The following is a 22,925-nucleotide window of genomic DNA, read 5'->3' as shown; positions in this document are numbered from 1 at the left end:
GGATTTTCCAGGCAAGAGTACTGGCATGGGCTGCCATTTACTACTCCCGGGGATCTTCCCAGCCCAGGGACCAAACCCATTGCCAGGTAGATTCTTTACCATCGCACCACCTGGTGTTATAATAAGTTCATAGTTCTCTATGATCCTAGAGCCACAAACACTAGAGTTGTGCTCTCATCTTCACTCTGATGTCTCCACTGTGATGACGGATGGGTCCTTTCACTTCCTCGGGCACAGCCTCCTCATCTTTAAAACTAGGCAACTGTGCTTCTGCAGGGGCGCCTCGGCTCCTGGGGCATCAGCGTCCACCGTTCAGTGTCAAAACACCCAGCTATCACGGGACAGTGATGGAGTCCCTAGTGAGCTGAGCTCGTATGAACTCAGTAAAACTTTTAAACGAATTTGCCTTAAGTCAAAACAGCATTCATTCACAATGTTGTCACGGTATGGGAGTTCACATATCTTCACAAAGGTTAACCAGTAGACATGGATACAAAGACTTTGAAGAGTAATTCAATGACAAGGGCCCTGGGCTGCGATATGAGAACTTCTGAACTAGAAGACCTTTAAGAACTCCCCCATCCGCCCCGTGCCCTGTGTGATGACATGACATGATTCTATACAAAGGAGGGAACATAAGTTAAAAGATACAGTATCTATATTCACAGCTGAAATTTCAGCAACACCCACAGGGTAAGTTAATGAGTTAAAGCAAATGCTAGCTCTTCTGAATACTTCTCTTTAATATATCCCTTTTTAAAGACTTGAAAATGTTTCTTTCTATAGCTATCTTTCTTTGGCCATCTTTCAAATGTGACTTTTTACACAATATTCAAGCAAAAGGAGCAAAGTTTGAGTTTTTATTAATCACTATGACTCCTCTAAGAGTCCATGCCTACTTCTTTAAAACATAAGTACCTCGCCCATATAGCATGTTGTCTTAAAAAATGCATGTCAAGAAATCATGCTCTACGAGAAGTGCTATGCAATACAAATGAAAAAGATATATGAGTAGTTATTCCCCAATTTCCAAGTAATCTCAAACAAAGAATAAAATTAATAAAAAATAGGTAATAAATATAAAGTAAAAGAGCCCATGTAGGGCAGATTTACCAAAACTATGCCCACTTAGAATGTATAAATTTTGAAGGGAAGCACAGGTAGATTAGGGGAGAGGCCTGAGAAAGAGGCTTTAGGTCGTTAGAGTTGTATGTGCAGAGAGACAGACTGAAATGACAGAGCAGCGTGTGAATGACTCCTGGTTATTCAGCAAACCAGCATCAAGAAAAGCACCATTTCTTGAGGATTCTGGACATTTTCAAAGGAAATCTTTGTAACTCTACCATGCACACCTGTAATAGCAGTTGCCTTATAACTATGGGAGGGGCTTCTCTGATAGCTCAGTTGGTAAAGACTCTGCCAGCAATCCAGGAGACCCCAGTTCGATTCCTGGGTCAGGAAGATCCACTGCAGAAGGGATAGGCTACCCACTCCAGTATTGTGGCCTAGAGAATTCCATGGGTCCATGGGGTCGTAAAGAGTCGGACACAACTGAGTGACTTTCACTTTCACTCTATTTATGGAAAAGAGTCTCAGTCCTTAGTGTCTGTTCTCCTGCAAAAGCGCTTTCTCTCCGGTTAGTTTTAAAACGTCTAGGCATGAACACCACAGATGAGAGAGCAAAGAGGAAACTAAATGCTGGTCTGATTTAAAAAAACTGTTCTCAGCAAGTACCTACCTTTCTTAATTGCCACACTGAACATCAGTTTTATTCCTACTTATTTCAGCTACTTTTAAATGAGTTAAATGAGCTAAAAATCCACAAGTAAAGAGAATAAGAGTCAAGGGATGAGGGAAAATCATAAATTTAAATACAATTTCCATAATACTGAAATTACCAAAAGTTAATTTGCCACTCTGTTGAAAGTTCAACTAACACTCTAAAAGCAGAGACAGAGAAAAAAATAGTTTCTAAGCATGTTTTTACTTAAAGGTAAAGGGCCATTTCACTTCTTAAATATAGAAATATACGCTTTGCTCAAGCATGTAGTTTTTAAAGTATGAAATTATATAAGTGGCATTTTCTTCATGAGTAAACTCTGATGCATACATATAATTATAATAGGCCTTTTCATAAGGTTATTACTTGACATCTGCCTTTTAAAACACACAGCACAAAGTAACTGTGTTCATGACTCAACCACTGGTAAGCCAAAGAGTAAGCCAAATATGTACAAATGAGAACAAGTTTCCATTCTGCCTTTCAACAGAACTGACAAGAGAAAAAAAAAAATTAAGGAAACAACAACTTTTATTTTTAAATATAACGTTTCCACCTGACTTCTATAATAGAATGAAAAATGGGAATTTTGTTTGAAATTCTCATGCTTAGCAATTTTTTTTTTTTAAATAAGGGTAATTGATGTGTTTTACCTTTCAGTTGAGGGTATAAAAATCTTCACACACAAAATCCCTATGAAACACAGAAGATCAAGAGTAATACAAAAGCCCTGTTCTAGATGTTGGTTGTAAGAGATTAGTCCAGTTGTTTAAAGTTCCTTATTTCTTTTCTCTTAGTTCTTTCTAAAATACAATGGTATACGGGCATGGAGAACCTGTGATGATTTTTACCTGATTTAATTCAGACTTGATAACTGAAAGAAAAGTCATGGAACCTCCTACTAAATCACAAATAACAAATTTCCAGAATAATACTGTACTATATTCTAATATACTATAGAGCACACTAATTAGAATATAATATAGAATATTGCTCTTTTTCATTGACCTCTTAGATTTAACCTTCTCAAAAGTTTTCCAAGTAGGTAGTATATATACAAAGCACTTAATGAGTAGGCAAACCAAACAGTTCCAATTGTTCAATCTTATCTACTGACAATAAGAGAGTGGGAAGTCCAAGCATTAATGACAAAGTAGTTTCACTATTTCAAGAACTAGCTGACAGTCTGGAAAGACTGGTTATTAAAGTGACAACACCTTTATAATCAACAAGATACAACAAATTTGGAAAGCTAATGTGAAAACATGTTTTACCGTGGACACATTTTTATTTCTCTAAATGCAATATATACATTATACAAAGGGAAAACATGAATAAAATGTGAACACCCCACTTTTTTAAAATGTCTCAAAAAAAAAGGCAGAAAAAAAATCAACTTAAATGAGTCAAGATTTTTTATTCTTTATGACAAACTTGCAGGTTATAATGTATAGTCAAATTAATAAAGTAGACTCTGAAAATGATCCACAACACATAAGAAAACACACACACACACACACACATATACCTGACAGTGAAATTACCTGCCTATTAGAGAAACTGTAACACCAATAGCATATAGGAGCCTAAACACACAGGGGATATGCTTAAAATTCTGCCTTTAAAAAGGCAGGACATATAATATGTGATAAATAATTTATAGACATAAATAAAATGTATAGGGGTGCTTCACAATTTGCAGAATGTTTCACATTAAATTGTTTGATTTTCACAATAAACCTGAGAGAGACTCAAGACAAGGGCTATTAATTCCTGTTCTAATAATAAAGAATTGATGCTCAGTAAGGTTAAAGTATAGTTGCAGTAACTTAATAAACAGCAATTTTCTAAGAAACAGAAAGGTGGCTGAGAAAATTTTTACATTGAAAATAAAACAATTAGGAAGGAAAAACAACAGGGAGACAAGCAGACATATAAAACCACATGATATTAGAGAAAGTGTATTTATGTAACTGCATCAGCACATCACCTCTAATAACAGCAATAGAGTATGAGTTCCCAGAACTTCCTACAAACAAAATGGCTAAAATTTAGAATATCAGAAATAATAAAAATGCAAAGTATCCTTTTACTTTCTTTGTTAGGACAGATTTTTAAAGACTCCACCAGCTTTATATAACTACTCAAGAATATATATAGAGAGAGATCATTTAGGAAAAAGTATCTCCTTATTTATATCTCATATGGAATGAAAAGACTACTGATTCATCATTAAAATAAAAAGAATCCCACCCATTAACATCCCCATAGTTGTGCTTACTGCCATCTTTCAATAACAAATCTATCACTTAGAAGCAATGGAGCTATGATCTGATCATTTGGTCCAATAAATCATTTTAAAGATACAAAAATAAAAGCTAACATAGCAGACTTCAAGCAGGAGACTTTTCAAAGAGGCTTTCCTTCCCACTTAAAATGTCTCTTTGAAATATTCACAGGCAATCAGATCTTCCAAGTCATCCAATTTATTTCAAAGGAATTTTAGATGCTGCTACTCGATATTGACATATTTTAAATACCGTCTTATTGTATCTAGTATTAGACATTAAATGTACAACGAAATATTTTAAACCTTAAACTCTCCATCTAGATTAGTCCCAGAAAACAACACTGCATACCATACTTCAATACACCCTAGCCCTTAAAAGATACTGATTCAGAAAGGCAATTCACTACAAAAGTTAATAATGGGATTTAATCAAAATTTGTTTCATATTTGTTTTAAAACAAGTGAAACAAAAGCAGGTAATACAATGGCATATACTCTCTTTTAATATCTAAATTAGCACCTGCAAAATTTGAATGAAGTTTGCAGACACCTTGCAAGCCTAGGGCACAGAGAGCACTCCATATCACTGCAATGAGGTACTCAATAAACCATAATTTTTCAAAGTATTACTACAATTAATAATGGCATTTAGATTTGAAAACATAACAAACAGTATGGTCCTTCATTCATACTAAACTTAAAAATATCCCCCTCACTTCTCTTGACTCATTATCACATTATCATACACTAAAAAAGTCAAAAAGGAAATGATAGTTTAGAATTGGCAAACCCTATCATAATGCCAAACATACATATTATTAAGAATGACATTTTTGCTTTCAGGTAAATAAATATACATCATGATATATACTGCAACACTCCATGTAGTAGAATATTCATGGTAAACAGCTTACAAAATATAAATATCCTTGAATAAAATGACCCCACACATTACTGTGTACAATACAGAAATCAAAATTATAAATATGTTCTATTTGTTTTTCACCCAATTAGAATGTTCAATTTAATGGTCATATAGACCATTTTGGATAGACTGTTAAAAATCCCTACTACGTTCACAACTGCCAAAAAAATGGAAGTAACCTAAGTGTCCACCAACAGATTAATGGCTAAACAAAATGTGGTATATACCTATTATGGGGTATCATTCAGCTACAAAAAGGAAGGAAATTCTGACACATGCTAAAACATGGATGGACCTTGAGGACATAATGCTAAGTGTCATAAGCCAGTCACAAACGTACAAATGGGCCGTTTCCATAGTGTAGTGGTTATCACGTTCGCCTCACAAACGTACAAATGTTGAGTGAGTTCCCTTGGAGGAAATACACAGTAAGAGTCAAATTCATGGGAACAGAAGATCAAATGGTTGCCCTGGGCTGAAGGGGAGGGAAATGGAGAGTTATTATTTAATAAGTACAGAATTTCAGTTAGGGAAGATGAGAAATTTCTGGGAATGGATACTGGAATGGTTGTACAACAATATGATTGTTCCTGACAGCACTGAACAGTACAATTAAAAATAGTTAAAATGGTAGATTTCATGTTATGTCTATTTTACAATAACCTACTAATTACATCTATCCTTGTCTCGCTTTAATGTTTTTGCTAAGGAATTAATAGCATTTCCATAATTCTTTAGTAAATATTTTGTGTCATCTAGTTAATTAATATTTTCTTTACATTAATAATTAAACTTGGAAATAGGTTCAAAACAAAACATTTAGCTCAATAATAAATCTGCACTGAGAAAGAGTGGAAGGAAGCTCACATTTGGGTCATAGTTGCAATGTACTCTCTCCTTCTGGGAAGTTACAGTCAGATGGAATATACATACCTACAACAATGTGCCTTGTGGGTTCCCTCATTATTTTTCACAACTCCAGACTAGTCTTTCAAATCATGAACAGTTCAGCAAATTACCTAAGGTCATCTTGCTGATACTAGAAATCCAAGTTTCCAACTCTCTATCAAAGAACTGACATCACAACTTTCAGATATTGCAGACTTATAAGAACAAGTAAAGAATAAAATATCTCTCCGAAATCACTACTGCGAGGCAGACAATTAAGATAGATGAATCAATGAATTAAACTACTATCTATGAAATTACTGTACTTTGTTTTCTGAGAGTTCTTCCTAAATTAGATCTGAATATTATACAAGATGGTCTGTACATGTTCCCTTCCAATATCCTCCATAAATAATGGTGTCATGAGGCTGTTTAAATATAACCATATAAAAACCCACAAGGGAGAAAGAATGTGTGGGAAAGTTAACCAGTCTCATATTTCTAGTTGACTTACCAACCTGATTTTATTTAATAAAAAATACAACGTTGCACCATGGGTGAATGCAAAAAAGTATCTTTTATGTGTTGTCTTCCCCTTTAGATTCTGGCAAACATATCTGGTACCTTACTCAATCCCTGTATTTCTTCCTTTGGAATCCTGTCCATCTGGCTGGCTATCTACCTGGTTTGAATGAAAATACTGAAATACATAATAAAATAACATCAGCAGATATTAACTATTTCAAATATTAAAGCAAGCTTTTCCAATATGAATTTCTGCATGTCACTAAAAATTTATTGAGGATAGTCAAATCTGACAGGCTATTCACCCAATCTAGCTTTCAAAACAATTAAATAATTAAATCATTTTAGGAAAGATGTCATGTGGGGAACAATACTTATCAATTCTCTTGGAAATATACATCAAATAGTAAACATACATGGCAATATAGAATCCATTCAACATATGTCTTGCCATTAATGCAAAGTGGGTTTTTTTTGATGTTGTAAACAAATATTAACTGAATTACAACATCCCTTAAAAAAAAATTTCCTTAGTTCTTTTTTAGCACTTAGAAGCACTATACATGAAAATAACCCACAAATGGGTTAATCTTACATTGCCAGATCAAGAAAATATCAATACATTGCTGCAAAAAAGAACTGAAATTCATCACTCAAATTTCATGAGAAAGAAAGGCAACATTCTTGGGCCTTTAGTGCATCCTAAATTCAGTCTTCAATTAAAAGATGAAAATGGAAACTTCTCACTGAAAATCAAAGTTAATCTGGAATTTTAGTGAAAGACAACTTCAGTTCACTTCTCAGCAGCCCCTAATCCCCCAATCATTTCTCCAAATAGCTCCCCACCACAAAAGCAAAATATCTAGCAAGTTATTTTGTCCAGTGTCCACAGACTGTGGGTATTCACCACAGCCTGGCAAGGAATGGGCAGAAACAGACTTCTTCCCTACAAAGGGGTAACAAAAAGGGGTGGGGCTAGCAAAAGAATGTTACCACACTTCCCATTCAAAAGAAAAATACATATTTGCAGCAATATTCTAATAAAAATCCATAATGAAAATAAAGATCCCCATGCGAAATTCTTTCTAGTAACAGTTGAGATGAGTAAGGACATCATATAGGAATAGACAAGTCGGACTGATGATTTTTTGACATGAAACAGATGTTCCTTTCAACTCTGGGCACAATTAATTTAAAATAATGATAAAACAAAGGCCATCTTACTTGGTGTGATATCTATTCCTCAAACATAAAGGAAGATGGTCATGATTCACTTTCTTCCTTTGAAACCCTACTTCCATTTCTTTTTCACACATCAAAATATCTAAATTACAATATTTTCTTGCTCATGTGTTACCTGTACATATTTTATAATGAAATTATCAGGTTAGTAATCAATTTCTATACTATACCATAGGGAACTGCCTTTTTCATAAATTCTTTATTTTGTATTCCTTGACTGTATGTATTTTGTGTGTGTACATAATTTTTTCCACTCCTAGGCACATACAGAAGATAAATAAAAACACAGGTTTACACGGAAAGCTTAAACACAAATGTTCATAGAAGTATTACTTATAGTCAAAAAGTGGAAACAACCCAAATATTCATCAACTAATGAATGGATAAACATATTATGGTAGATCCATACAACAGAACATTATTCAACAATAAAACATGCTACAACATAAATGAACTCTGAAAATATTATGTGAAATGAAAGAAGCCAGTCATAACGGACTACATACTGTGTGACTATATGTCCATTGGGCTTCCCCAGTGGCTCAGCAGTAAAGAATCTGCTTGCAGTGCAGGAGATGCAGGTTCGATTCCTGGGTTGGGAAGATCCCCAGGAGGAGAGCATGGCAACCCACTCCAGTATTCTTGCCTGGAGAATCCCATGGACAGAGGAGCCTAGCGGGCTACGGTCCATGGGGTTGCAAAGAGTCGGACACAACTGAAGCGACTGAGCATGCATACGTTTATAAAGTTCCTAGAAGAAATAAATCTATAGAAACAGAAAGTAGACTAGTGGCTGGAGTTGGCAGGGGAAAGAAGGGAAGTGGGAATGGGCAATAAGTTGCTAATAGGTAAGAGGTTTCTCTGGGGGATGAGGAATCTTACATTTAACACATCAAAAACCTGAACTCTTGATTTCCCACCACAATCTAATTCTATTCCACTATTGCCCATCTCAATTAACAGCAAAATCACTGGACAGTTGATCTGGCTATAAATCTAGTAGCCATGCCTCTCCCCTTTCCTTTTCACTTCACAATCTTTCCATCAACAAGTCCTATATTTTCTCCTTCCAAAATACATCCTTCTTACTATATCTACTGCCACTTTCCCATCCCTCATAGGCTTCAAGAGTCTTCTAGTCTTTTTTTTCACTCACACATCCAACTTTTTTTTTCCCATATGGTGGCCAGAGAGAGATTTTTTAGACAAAATCTAGTCATATCACTTCCCTGCTAATCCTCAATATGGCTTCAGTCACTCAGTTCAGTCACTCAGTAGTGTCCGACTCTTAGCAACCCCATGGACTGCAGCACGCCAGGCTTCCCTGTCCATCACCAACTCCCAGTGCCTACTCAAACTCATGTCCATCGAGTAGGTAATGCCATCCAGCCATCTCATCCTCTGTCGACCCCTTCTCCTCCTGCCTTCAATCTTTCCCAGCATCAGGGTCTTTTCCAAGGAGTCAGTTCTTCACATCAGGTGGCCAAAGTATTGGAGTTTCAGCTTCAGCATCAGTCTTTCCAATGAATATTCAGGACTGATATCCTTTAGGATGGACTGGTTGGATTTCCTTGCAGTTCAAGGGACTCTCACGAGTCTTCTCCAACACCACAGTTCACAAACATCAATTCTTCCATGCTCAGCTTTCTTTTTTTTTTTTAGTCTTGGAAATATTTATTTTGATGAAGTTATTTTTTTGGGGGGGGGGATTAAGTATTTTATTTTATTTTTAAAAAACATGGAACACTTCACAAATTTGTGTGTCATCCTTGCGCAGGGGCCATGCTAATCTCTGTATCATTCCAATTTTAGTATATGTGCTGCCGAAGCGAGCACCTCAGCTTTCTTTAGTCTCACATCCATACATGACTACTAGAAAAACCATAGCTTTGACTAGACGGACCTTTGTTGGCAAAGTAATGTTTCTACTTTTTAATATGCTGTCTAGGTTGATCATAGCTTTTCTTTCAAGGAGCAAGCATCTTTTAATTTCAGGGCTGCAGTCACCATCTGCAGTAATTTTGGAGCCCCCCAAAATAAAGTCTCTGTTTCCATTGTTTCTCCATCTATTTGCCCTGAAGTGATGGGACCAGATGCCATGATCTTAGTTTTCTGAATGTGGAGTTACCACTGCTTTAAAATAAGATTTGAACTCTTTGATACTGGCTCAAAGACTCGACCCAATCCGCCCTCTGCCCACCTCCCAAAGATCACTGTGCACTTCTCTCCTCCTGGCTAATCACACTCTAGATGTAATGACTTTCCTCCTACTCTTATGTAAGCTCATTGTCACCTTGGTCTTTTGAGTTGGAACGTCCCTCTCTCATATTTTCTCATCGTTTGCTTCTTCTCATGATTAATGTCTCAGCTCAAATGCAAACATCCTCAGAGAGGCCTCTCCAAACTAACTCCACTTGAAGTCACTGTCTAACTTACAGCCCTGTTTTACTTACTGCATAGCACTTATCTATACAAATGACTCCTCCAGTCTCTCTCATACCAAGTTTTTATTTTTAGAATCTAGAACTGTGCCCACTCATAGTAGCTGCTCAACAAATGTGTGTTCAATAAATGAGTGAATGAATGAGGACTGATATAACGGGGTCAAGTTAGACATGAGACCCCCTGGGAACGAGAGAAACAACATCCAGGGCATCAAAGAATTCAGCATAAAAGACATCAAATTTCCAGAATGGTGTAAAGATGTCTTCTAGAAGTTAGAAGTGAGAAGTCAAGCCACAATGTTGTTTGTGGGAAATCAGGTGGTAAAGGAAGAGAAAAGTAGGGGTAACTAGATACTAAACATCAATAGTAACAGCAAAGGGAAAAAGAACAGGGAAATGAGTACAGGTATGGGAAAATATTTTCTGTAAAAAGGAAAAAAGAAACACATTCTGATCACATCTACCTCAACAACAATCTTTAGGTTCACTGCCTCTCTAGTGAACTTAGAAAAACTGAAAAATTACACAAACTTTTATGAAAATTACTCACTATGTCAATGCTTTAGGGAAAACTTATCTAACCTGGAGGGGGAAGGGTGGGAGATGGGAGGGGGAGTTCAAGAGAGAGGGAACAAGTGTACACCTGTGACTGATCATGTTGGTGTATGGCAAAAACCAACCCAATGTTGTGTAACAATTATCCTCCAATTAAAAAAAAAACAACTTATCTAACCAAAAGTCCTTATCATTATAGTCAGTGAACCAGAGGTACACAGATAGGAAAGTAAGCAAAGGCACATCAGTGTTCATGATAATAAACCTTATTAAAGGCTGGCACTAAAACAGCCAGGATGAACTAGCTTATCAGTTCAGTTCAGTTGCTCAGTTGTGTCCGACCCTTTGAGACCCCATGGACTGCAGCACACCAGGCCTCCCTGTCCATTACCAACTCCCGGAGTCTACTTAAACTCATGTCCATTGAGTTGGTGATGCCATCCAACCATCTCATCCTCTGTGGTCCCCTTCTCCTCCCGCCTTCAACCTTTCCCAGCATCAGGGTCTTATTTCAAATGAGTCAGTGCTTCACATCAGGTGGCAAAACTATTGGAGTTTCAGCTTCAACATCAGTCCTTCCAATGAATATTCAGGACTGATTTCCTTTAGGATAGACTAGTTGGATCTCCTTGCAGTTCAAGGGACTCTCAAGAGTCTTCTCCAACACCACAGTTCAAAAGCATCAATTCTTTGGCACTCAGCTTTCTTTATAGTCCAACTCTCATATCCATACACGGCTACTAGAAAAACCATAGCCTTAAGTATACGGAGCTTTGTTGGCAAAGGTCTTCGCTGGCAAACTAGCTTATGTCTTCACAATATTTCATATTCCTGATCTATAATAATTTTCCTCCATAGGCAGCGGTTTCCTACTGATGAAATGATATACAACTCAAACATTAAAAGCTGCCTGCAGAGTGTTTTGTTTATTTAGAGAAATTGAATAAAACTGATAGAAATAGCTGATTTAGATTGTGAACTGAAGATTCCCCAGGCTTCCCTTTCAGTTAGGAAAAGAAATTTGCTACCAAACACCCCCAAAATGGTATAATTCTGGCTGTCATTCCTGTAGGATAACATCTTCTTCCCAATTATCTGCTTTCTGACTTCCTCCACACCTCCTCTGTCCTGCCAGACAGACCCGAGAAAGAACAGAACAGAACGACAACAACAAGGGCTTTTGCTTTACCTGGGGTTCCCTGGTGGCTCAGATGGTAAAGAATCTGCGGGCAATGTGAGAGACCTGGGTTTGGTCCATGGGTCTGGAAGATCCCCTGAAGAAGGGAATGGTTACCCACTCTAGTATTCTTGCCTGGAGAATCCTACAGACAGAGGAGCCTGGTGTGGTCCATGGGGTCACAAAGAGTCAGACACGACTGAGTGACTTAACACTTTCACTTTCAGGGTTGGATTTAAATTCTAGGTATTCCATTCTTACTAGCTGTACAAATTAATTTTTTTTTAAAAAAAAAAGGAAGCGAAATCTTCCCCTTTAAATGTTTAAAAAGTGCCAGCATCTCAGTCGCCTGACCCTGTGGAGCCCTAGGTAGTCTGGGGCTAGATTCAAGGCCATGTTCACTGTACCTGCTAATGATCTACTGCACACTGCTTTGGGGGGACCCCTCACTACAACCCCCAAGGGCCATCTCAAATCTGTTCTCTCAATTTTGCTTCCATTTCTCCTATTGTCAGCTGAACCGCAGCCCTCTTCTCCACTCCCAACATCTGGCTCCTTGAGAAAGAATGTCCTTTCCCCACACATGCCCAACAACCTCCAGGACTCCACTCCTACATTTTACCCTCTTTCCTAATTATTATTTTCCAGGGATTCTTTTTCCTCTTCCTTCAAATAAGCTCCAGTTTTATTTATCACCAAAGTTAATTCCCTTGACCTGGTTAATCCCTGAAATCACCCCTTGGCATATGTGTCTGTGTCTCTCTTCCTGTTTTATTAAACCAGCAGGTTTTACATGTTATCTCCATTTATTCTTTAATCCAAAGAAATAGCTTTTTTTTTCTTTATCCATTTGTGAAATATTTATTAAATACCAATTATATTTCACGCAATATGCTCAGTTAGGAGGAGGTAAAGATGAACAACAGACTAGCCTGATCCTCATGACTGCTTCTGTCACACGACTGAAATTCCACCATCTGGAAAACCAAGGCCTTTTCTCAGTCTTCATTTCTTTCCATTTCTTTGTAACATCGAACATGACTAGCCATCCCCTCCTTTGCAAAAACTCTCTCAAGAGTTCAAAGCACTGCATTTTCCTTTTCTGACATATCCTTTCACTTCTTTTGAACTAATTCTACTTCCTCCTTTCATCTATTAAAATGAAGGTATTCCCCTAACCACGGTCCTATACTCTCTTCTCTTTTCTATCTTCTCTCCTCTGTGATCTTTTCCACTAGTGTATCTTTTATTATCTTCTCTGGGCAGACAAGTCACAAATAGCAACTAAATTGATTACTGCAGTTTATTACAGATTAAAAACAAACAAAAAACAAGGTTTGGAAAGGTCAGGAAGTTCACCCAAGATCACAAGAAGTAGGAAGTGGTAAAGACAAGGCCTGAACCTTGGCAATCTGATTTCAAAGCAGATGCTCTTAATCTATAGAGTACACTGCACTGCTTCCTGTGGCTCTTTCTCAAGGACCCCACTCAATTTTCAATGGTTCTTTAAGTATTTCTACCTGAATATAGATTGGGGGCTCACAGGTGGCACTAGTGGTAAAGAGCCCACCTGCCAATGCAGGAGATGGAAGAGATGCGGGTTCGATCCCTCATTCAGGAAGATCCCCTGGAGGAGGGCATGGTAAACCCATTCGAGTATTCTTGCCTGGAGAATCCCATGGACAGAGGAGCCTGGGGGGCTACAGTTCGAGGGCTGCACAGTCAGACGTGACTGACGCGATTTAGCACACACATGCAGATTAAACACATGTCAATTCATCATCGGCCTTCATCAAAATCAATCCTTGATTTTGATTTCTCAATTTGCTTTCTGAAAACTTCAATTTTCCCCACGATTCAACTTGAAACCCCAGTCAGCCTTATCCTTTATTATCTTAAGGTTTCAGAATTTCAATATCTTATACTCTATGCTAATCCATCCTGTTGACTCACTGCTGCCAAGTAATGTCTTAGATGCCCTCTTTAAAGCATCTCCATTGTATTTTAGACAATGTTATCAACTTGGCAATCAGAGACCTTCATGTTTTCAAACTTTTTCCCCTAATATCCCACAAATCCTGTATCTTTTGCCCAAGCATTACATGACTTTCTGCATCTGTGTCCTTTATCTTTCTTCCTTTCTTCCACCCATCTATCTTAACTTCTATTTCCTCAATGTAACTTCTCCTGCTTCCACAACTGAGGTCACTACTAGGTACAATGAGTACACTACACTCTGCTGCTACCTATCTTCCTCTCTTCTATAATCGTGTGTGTCTCCTATTCTCCGAACCAAGCTCTAAGTTTTTTTTGTGGGAACTGAGCATATTCTGTTATTTTCATGCCGCCTACAGTTTGCTTTTTTACAGGCATAACAAATGGTTCTCCTCCGACATCTTTTAGGGAAAATGCTAACCTTGCTTTCTTTCCTCACCAATAATATACACAGGCCATCATAGTCCTCATTATTAAGCATTAAGCTCCCACAGGTACATAATCATACAGAGGGAAAGAAGCAGACCTTACTTTCCTGGGGATAAAGCAGGGGATGTGTATGTGCTCAGCCGCCCAGTGTGTCTGACCCTTTGCAACCCCATGGGCTCCTCTGTCCGTGAGATTCTCCAGGCAAGAATATTGGACTGGGTTGCCATTTCCTCCTGAGGGGATCTTCTCCACCCAAGGTTCAAACTTGCGTCTCCTGTACTGCAGACAGATTCTTTACCTCTGAGCCACCGGGGAAGCCCAAAGCAGATATAAAATGTTCTAATGATAGAACATTTTTATAGGAATTAGGGCTATTGACTCAGAAAATGAAAGTCTCTCCGTCGTGTCTGACTCTTTGCAACTCCATGGACTATACAGCCCTGGAATTCTCCAGGCCAGAAAACTGGAGTGGTTAGCCTTTCCCTTCTCCAGGGGATCTTCCCAACCCAGGGATTGAACTGGGGTCTCCTGCATTGCAGGTGGATTCTTTACCAGCTGAGCTATCAGGGAAGCCCACTGTCTCAGAGACCTAGCCAAATTCTAGTCCAGGTAGTTCATGCCTTGCTCCCTAGATCCCTCTGCTGTTTCAGCTGGGTATGCTGGCTCCTCCACTCCCTAGCCCGGGTGGGAATGTGATGCACTCTGTGAAACAGCTGCGATGTGCCACCCAGGAGGACAGGTCTCACAGCACTAGGCACAAGAATCCCGAGGGTCCCTCATGCACACCCTAGAAGTACTGTGGGACCTAGTTAGGGAATGTCTGAAATCCCAGAAGGAGAGATGCTAAATAAGCTTTGGTATGAGCCACAAGAATTTTTCAAAAGACATTTCTCACCTCCCTCCACCCTTCCTCCCCCAAAGCCTGCTACAGACAGTATGAATGAAACACTTGCATCTGGGATGAAGGAGAAATTATCCTCTCAAAGCTCAGTGCTATTTTTAAAACTCACCCTTTGTGTGTTCACTGTATATTTCTAACCCTGGTATCTCTAAATCTGGATTTAGTTGGTTTAGATTAAACATAAAGTCTCTACCTAAAATAGTCTCCTACCTAAAATAGTCTCCTACCTAAAATAGTTTCTCAAAGTTTGTAAAAGGTCAACACATACTTACTTCATCTTATAAAATCATTATTACTTTAAAAGATCAACTATCTCTGTGATACTTTAGTCACTCCTGTCCATGCCTGAAGCGCTTTCTCTTTACAATGTCACTGGCAGATTATATATACTGTGACTATGAGCGCTAAATAGAACACACAGTGCTATAAGTAATCTAATAATTGGTTCTCTGTCAAGATGAGACATATATTTTCTTTCAAATAGACTTAAGGTTAACAATTTTTATTTCCCCTGTTCCTGATCATAAATACATAAGAAGCAGGGGGCAAAGTCAATCCAAAGAATATTTTTTCCTAAAGATAATTATGTGCAAAGCACATAAATATTAGTGAAAGTAGGTCTTAATCCTATTTATATAGGAGTCAAATAACACTCTGACAGTTTTTTCCTTCTCTAATTCTACTAGAATGAAAACTGGCTAGAAATCAGGAGCTCTATGCTCAGATAACAGGAGTAGACTTTGACCTTGAAATCCTGCTGACAATCTGGAATTAGGATTTTTCCCACCCTACCTTCTAACGACTACACCAACCTTGAGTCACTGCTTTTGAAGTCAAAGAAGGCTTCCTCCTCAACAAAGCTATGTCAACACAAAAAAATTCTACTCTAAATTATATATATGTATATATTTTTATATATACACACACAGAGACACACATTGAGTAAAACAATATTATCCCCTTTAAACAAGTAATATAGTACTTAAAACAAAACTGGAGAGATCTTACAAATTAAAATATTTTATAGATGCTAGGTTCCCTGTAATAATAAAGGGAAAATATTGCACAGTTAAGCATAGCTAGGGAGGTTAATAAGCACTTCAAGTTATCTTAGTAAATGTGACTTTTTTCCCATTATGTAAATGAAGGGAACAAATGACTATTTTCCAGCCATCAGTTTGTGCTGAATTATATATCATATCAGAATTAATCTGCTAATTTTGAGCTTTTGAAACAATATAATGTACACAAATCTAACAGTTAAAAATTCTGGGTCTCTAAATATGTATTCATTTACCATGATATGATATAGTTTTAGAAGCTATTTATTCATTCATTTATTCAATAAATATGTGTGAAGGGTGCCACGCACTATTCTAGACACTGGAAATTCAGGCAGTGAATGTCAATACCACTTTAAGACACCTTACTTACTTTTGGTTTTAAACCAAAACCTACATTTTTTAAATAATTATCAATCCAATATCACAACTGCAGAAATTATCTAGCTTTTCTTGTTCATAAACACAAATGGGATTACCTAGGACACTTTTAATACTGGTTCACTTTTTAAAAAATCCACTCTAATTATCCTCCTGTCCTTTTTCTTCCAGTTAGTCACTCTTTTTTTTTTTTTTTTGTATTTGCCCCAAAGCTACATAAGGTAGATAAGACATTGTTATTCCTCTTATCAGCTGTTTATACCTAATGACTCAGGGCTGTAAAACCCCAGAAGCCCACCTTATTTAATACCTTCCCACAGATTTTGCTGCATTTAGATGAGTCACTGAAAGAAAGAAACTGCACCTCTTCTCATCAGTGTCTGCAAGCTTTCAGGAAACTTTATAAACCGTGTAAGTTGATCACTCAGGGTTAAAAAATAGTTATCTACTTTCCAGTTCTCTCTTTATTAGCACTTACTGATTTCCTTGTGTCTCAGTATTGTATTTTTCTATCCCTCTTTAAATTCAAAAGTGGTCATTTTCATAATCCAGTTCCAAGATCACCTCCTCTGAAGTTCTCCCTTTCCTTTCAAACAACAGTTACCTCCTTACACCCATTTGCATTGTCTCACTTATCAACATGCTTTGATAACTTATTTGACTCCACATCTACTTTGCCTTGAAATGAAGGACCTTTATCTTTATATCTTTGTCTATCTAGCAGGGGGTGTGGAACAAGATAACTGTTCTTTTGCTACACTGAAATTAAGAATCGTGTTCCCCAAAATTCAGTTTTACTAGCAAACTTATTATTGGCAGAAACGTACAAAGCTTGGAGAATGCAATCTAGCAACATTTATCAAGAATTTTAATAATTCAATCCTCTAACTCATTAGTTCTCCTTTATGGATACTCCCGAAGAAAAGAATTAGAAATATGAAAAAGTTTTACAAAACAACATTTACTATTGTCATTTATCACAGCAAAGAATAATAATTAAAAAAAAAAAAAACAGCAATAGTAAACTGATGTTTTACTTAGTGAAGTGTAATTCAAAGGATTTGTAGTCACATAGGGAAACTTTATAAAATTAAGTCAAAAGACAGGACAAAAATTGTGTATGTAAGTCCAGTATTCTAAAAAATTAGAAAGAAAGAAAACAAAATCTTTACAATAACGTTTGGGGTAACTTAACATTGAATGTGTTTTCTTTCTGTTTTTCCCCAATTCGATAACATTTTTATAATATTTTAAAATATCTCTATCTAAATTGGTAACAAATAATAAAAAATGGATTTTAGAGGTTTATCCTAAGTGTACAAGTCTCTCGGCAACAAATATGATCTTTATAATCTTTATATATATAAACCTTTGATATAAAAGCATATATAATTTGTTTTACTAAAATAAAAAATTCATCATAGTTTCTACAAAATGGCCAGAATGTTCAGCTGAATTTCACAAATCACTTCTGCCACACCTGACCTTTAAGCTGACATTTAAAAATATGATCAAAATGCTTTCATGAAAAGAACATATTTTCTAAAATATATAACAAAATTATATATAAAGTTATAGAATTGTGAAATTCCCCATTTCCTATTACATATCACACAAAAAAAAAGTTCCCTGAAGAGGAAACACAAACAAATGCTTTAAGATGTGTTCCCTTTTCTAATATTGAAATAAGTACACTTTGCAGTCCTTTTACCAAGTTTCAGAACTGATAGACACTGCAGCCTCTAACTACCTTTATTAAAATATCCAATAATCACTCTAAGCAAATAATATCCATGATTCACATATCCAAAACTCTATAAAATATCACCAAAATGCTTTTTAAAGTGAGCTCTGTTAAAAGGTAAGTGAAAAAAGTAACTACCTTTGGAGAAGTGAAAGTGAAAAGTCGCTCAGTCGTGACCGACTCTTTGTGACCCCGTGGACTGTAGCCCACCACGCTCCTCCATCCATGGAATTTTCTAGGCAAGAGTACTGGAGTGGGTTGCCATTTCCTTCTCCAGAGGATCTTCTCAACCCGGGTATCGAACCTGGGTCTCCCACATTGCGGGCAGATGCTTTACCGTCTGAGCCAAGAACGAACCAAAAATTTTAAAACCCATTTTTTAAAATTTAATAATGACATGAATCTGGCATTACTGAAGAGGTATTGATGGACACACAATAAAAATGCTATCCCATATTAATGAATCACTTCACATGGTTTAAAAAAAAAAGAAAATGCAGTAAGAATTTATACACAGTTGCCCCAAAATTTATGGAATTTACAGAATGTCCAACTCCAACGAAGGATAATCTGTCATCTGAAAACTAACAGAATAATTAGAAAATTGTGAATAACTGGGAATTAATTCATTCAGTTAATGAATGCCACCTGACATGAAAGCCTCAGGTCAATTTTCATTTATTTCATATGTCGCAGTCTTTGTTAATCATGGGTCTATTTCAAGAGACACAATCTTATTTTTTATCCATTCAGTTGTCCATTTATTCAACAAACATTTACAAGTATATTCAATACTGTAATTACTGTGCCAGGCACAGATCCAAAGATAAGTTTTAAAATGTCCACAAAATGCTTGAAAGTTACAACATAAATAACCACAATATAAGGGAAGTGTGACAAGCTCCTAAAGAAACATGAAAAAGCTATTCAGAGGATGAGAAAAATAATATCTGTCTAGAGAAGCAAAGGAGGAGTGGAAAAGTCAGAGACAGCTTCACAGAGGAGGCAACGCCTGAATTGGGTATTAAAGGAGAGAGGATTTCAACAGTATAGGTGTCCTCACTGCATCTGCAGGGTAGATCAGGAGTTTCTCTCTTCCTTTGAACAGGCTGCTTCCCTCTGCCCGGCCAACAATTTCTCCCTTTTCTGTCAGGTTCACTTATCACTCCAAACACAATCTCACCCATAAATCTCTTCAGGAAATCTACGATACCAATCACCTCCAACCCGTATCTATTATACACGGAGGGCCCTGTGAATACCTCTAGTACAGCCCTTAAAAGCTATGGGCACTATATTTATCAGTCATATCAGATTCAGGCTCCTCTGTCCATGGGATTTCCCAGGCAAGAATACTGGAGTGGGTTCCATTCCCTTCATACCCTTATACTATTTGTGGGTTTGATCCCTGGGTGGGAAAGATCCTCTGGAGAAGGGAATGGCAACCCACTGAGTATTCTTGCCTGGAGAATCCCATAGACAGAGGAGCCTCAGTTCAGTTCAGTCGCTCAGTCGTGTCTGACTCTTTGTGACCCCACTGACTGCAGCATGCCAGGCTGCCCTGTCTATCACCAACTCCCAGAGCTTGCTTAAACTCATGTCCATCGAGTCGGTGATACCATCCAGCCATCTCATCCTTTGTCATTCCCTTCTCCTGCCTTCAATCCTTCCCACCATCAGGGTCTTTCCATTGAGTCAGTTCTTCACAATAGGTAGCCCGAGTATTGGAGTTTCAGCTTCAGCATCAGCCCTTCCAATGAATATTCAGGACTGATCTCCTTTAGGATGGACTGGTTGGACCTCCTTGCAGTCCAAGGGACTCTTCTCTAACACCACAGTTCAAAAGCATCAATTCTTCAGTGCTCAGTTTTCTTTATAGTCCAACTCTCACTCACAGCCATACATGACTACTGGAATAAACAAAGCTTTGACCAGATGAACCTGTGTTGGCAGATGTGTCTCTGCTTTGTAATATGCTGTCTAGGTTGGTCATAACTTTCCTTCCAAGGAGTAAGCGTCTTTTAATTTCATGGCTGCAGTCACCATCTGCAGTGATTTTGGAGCCCCCAAAAATAAAGTCAGCCACTGTTTCCACTGTTTCCCCATCTATTTGCCATGAAGTGATGGGACTGGATGACATGATTCTTAGTTTTCTGGATGTTGAGTCTTAACCCAACTTTTTCACTCTCCTTTTTCACTTTCATCAAGAGGCTCTTTAGTTCTTCTTCCCTTTCTGCCATAAGGGTGGTGTCATCTGCATATCTGAGGTTATTGATATTTCTCCTGGCAATCTTGATTCCAGCTTGTGTTTCATCCAGCCCAGCATTTCACAAGATGTACTCTGCATGTAAGTTAAATAAGCAGGGTGACAATATACAGTCTTGACGTACTCCTTTCCTGATCTGGAACCAGTCCGTTGTTCCATGTCTAGTTCTAACTGCTGCTTCTTGACCTACATACAGATTTCTCAGGAGGCAGGAAACGGGGTCTGGTATTTCCATCTCTTTAAGAATTGTCCAGTTTGTTGTGATCCACACAGTCAAAGGCTTTGGCATAGTCAATAAAGCAGAAGTAGATGTTTTTCTGGAACTCTCTTGCTTTTATGATGATCCAACAGATGTTGGCAATTTCATCTCTGGTTCCTCTACCTTTTCTAAATCCAGCGTGAACATCTGGAAGTTCACGGTTCACATACTGTTGAAGCCTGGCTTGGAGAATTTTGAGTATTACTTTGCTAGTGTGTGAGATGAGTGCAACTGTGTGGTAGTTTGAACATTCTTTGGCATTGTCCTTCTTTGGGATTGGAATGAAAACTTATCTTTTCCAATCCTGTGGCCACTGTTGAATTTTCCATATTTACTGGCATATCGAGTGTAGCACCTTCACAGCATCATCTTTCAGGATCTGAAATAGCTCAACTGGAATTCCATCACCTCCACTAGCTTTGTAGTGATGCTTCCTAAGGCCCACTTGACTTTGCATTCCACAATGTCTGGCTCTAGATGGGTCATCACACCATCGTGGTATCTGGGTCATGATGATATTTTTTGTATAGTTCTTCTGTGTATTCTTGTCACCTCTTTTTAATATCTTCTGTCTCTGTTAGGTCCATACCATTTCTGTCCTTTATTGTGAGCATCTTGCCTAGCAGTCTACAATCCATGGGGTCGCAAAGAGTTGAACAGGACTGAAGCAACTTAGCATGCACTACTTGCTATACCTAAGAGTTATTTTTCCAACAATAAAAAATTTAAGTTTTTTCTTTTTCTTTCATTTGCTACACTTCCGTGCGAATTGACACTCATAACGGTGCTGTCCAAGAAGAAACAATGCAAGAAACATCTGTCTTCCATTCTTCACTGATCAAACAAAATGAGCCAGAGAAGGAGAATGCTTTTGTGAGCAGGTTTCTCTGGGCTTTGGTTAAGGGCTGAGTGCTTTTTTTGAGCAACAAGTAAATCATTTAGAAGAAGTAATCCTAGGAACTCATTGCATATTAAGATATTTTTAATCAGTTAATATATTAAGTTCACCAAAGTATCTCATTCTTCTGTAATCACTTTCTACCATTTTAATAAGATTTTTCACTACATTGTTTTCCTTTCACAAATTAGCATGGGGATGACTTTTGAAACTTCAATTTGATCTTATGTTAGTGCAGCAATTAAAACACTATTTTCTCTCACAAGCTGGAAACCCGAACAGTCAATTCCATACATTGCGTTGGAAATATTTATAATAAGACACAGTCCTTTTTATAAAGGAATCCAAAGTTTAGTGGGGAGATGAGTCAAGCACATACAGATCAATACAGAAAGGTTAAGTTCTCTGTAACAGCAATGAACAGGATGTGTGATGGCCAAGAGTCAGGCTTTAGAGAGACAGAAAACTGGGCTGAAATTCTTGACCCTGCCATTTAGTAAGAGTAACTCTGCGTAACTATTTATAAATGGAGATAATATTGCCACTCTAAAGGCTGCAGTGTGGATTAAATAAAACGTCTTGTAAATATATACATGTCACTTAGAAGGTATTCTTTAAATAATGGCTATATTTCCATTTGTCTATTATTACTGTTATTGACTTTGGTAGTAATAAGCAATCTCATATGTTAACATGAGACAGTATTAGAAAAGGGGTTCACCTAACTAAAAAAAAAAAAAATCAATTATAATGTTCTGTGATTGTGTATAAATAACAATGTGTGCTAAGTCGCTTCAGTCATGTCTGACTCTTTGCAACCCTACGGAATGTAGCCCACCAGGCTCCTCCGTCCATGGGATTCTCCAGGCAAGAATACTGGAGTGGGTTTCCATGCAGTATATTGGATGGGATCTTCCAGGACCCAGGGATCAAACCTACTTCTCTTATGTTTCCCACATTGGCAGGTACCATTAGGGCCACCCGGGAAGCCCCATAAACAACAATAGTTGATTTCAAAATCAAAACCAAACAAAAGAGTTGTGCTTTCCCTCCTCCAAACCTATCCGTCTCCCTATCCTAAAGAAAGAGGTTATAGCAGATGCAAGGTCTATGAGTTCACCTTAAGAAGTACTGAGATACCTACTTTAACTGGAATCATAATCAG

The 22,925-nt window shown here is 37.6% G+C and overlaps 1 protein-coding gene and 1 non-coding gene across 14 annotated transcripts in view; both read right to left on the bottom strand.

Annotated features, from left to right (window-relative positions):
- Positions 1-22,925, bottom strand: part of CAMK2D (calcium/calmodulin dependent protein kinase II delta) — a 309,449-nt gene that overhangs the window by 279,523 nt on the left and 7,001 nt on the right. The window lies entirely within an intron of this gene.
- Positions 9,383-9,486, bottom strand: LOC133071981 (U6 spliceosomal RNA). Its single transcript, XR_009696594.1, has one exon. It is a non-coding gene; the product is annotated as a U6 spliceosomal RNA (small nuclear RNA).

Source organism: Dama dama, chromosome 17 (assembly GCF_033118175.1).
Source record: "Dama dama isolate Ldn47 chromosome 17, ASM3311817v1, whole genome shotgun sequence".
NCBI lineage: Eukaryota > Metazoa > Chordata > Mammalia > Artiodactyla > Cervidae > Dama > Dama dama.
Note: the sequence above shows the minus strand (reverse complement) of the source record. Positions and strands in the feature narration are given on the sequence as shown.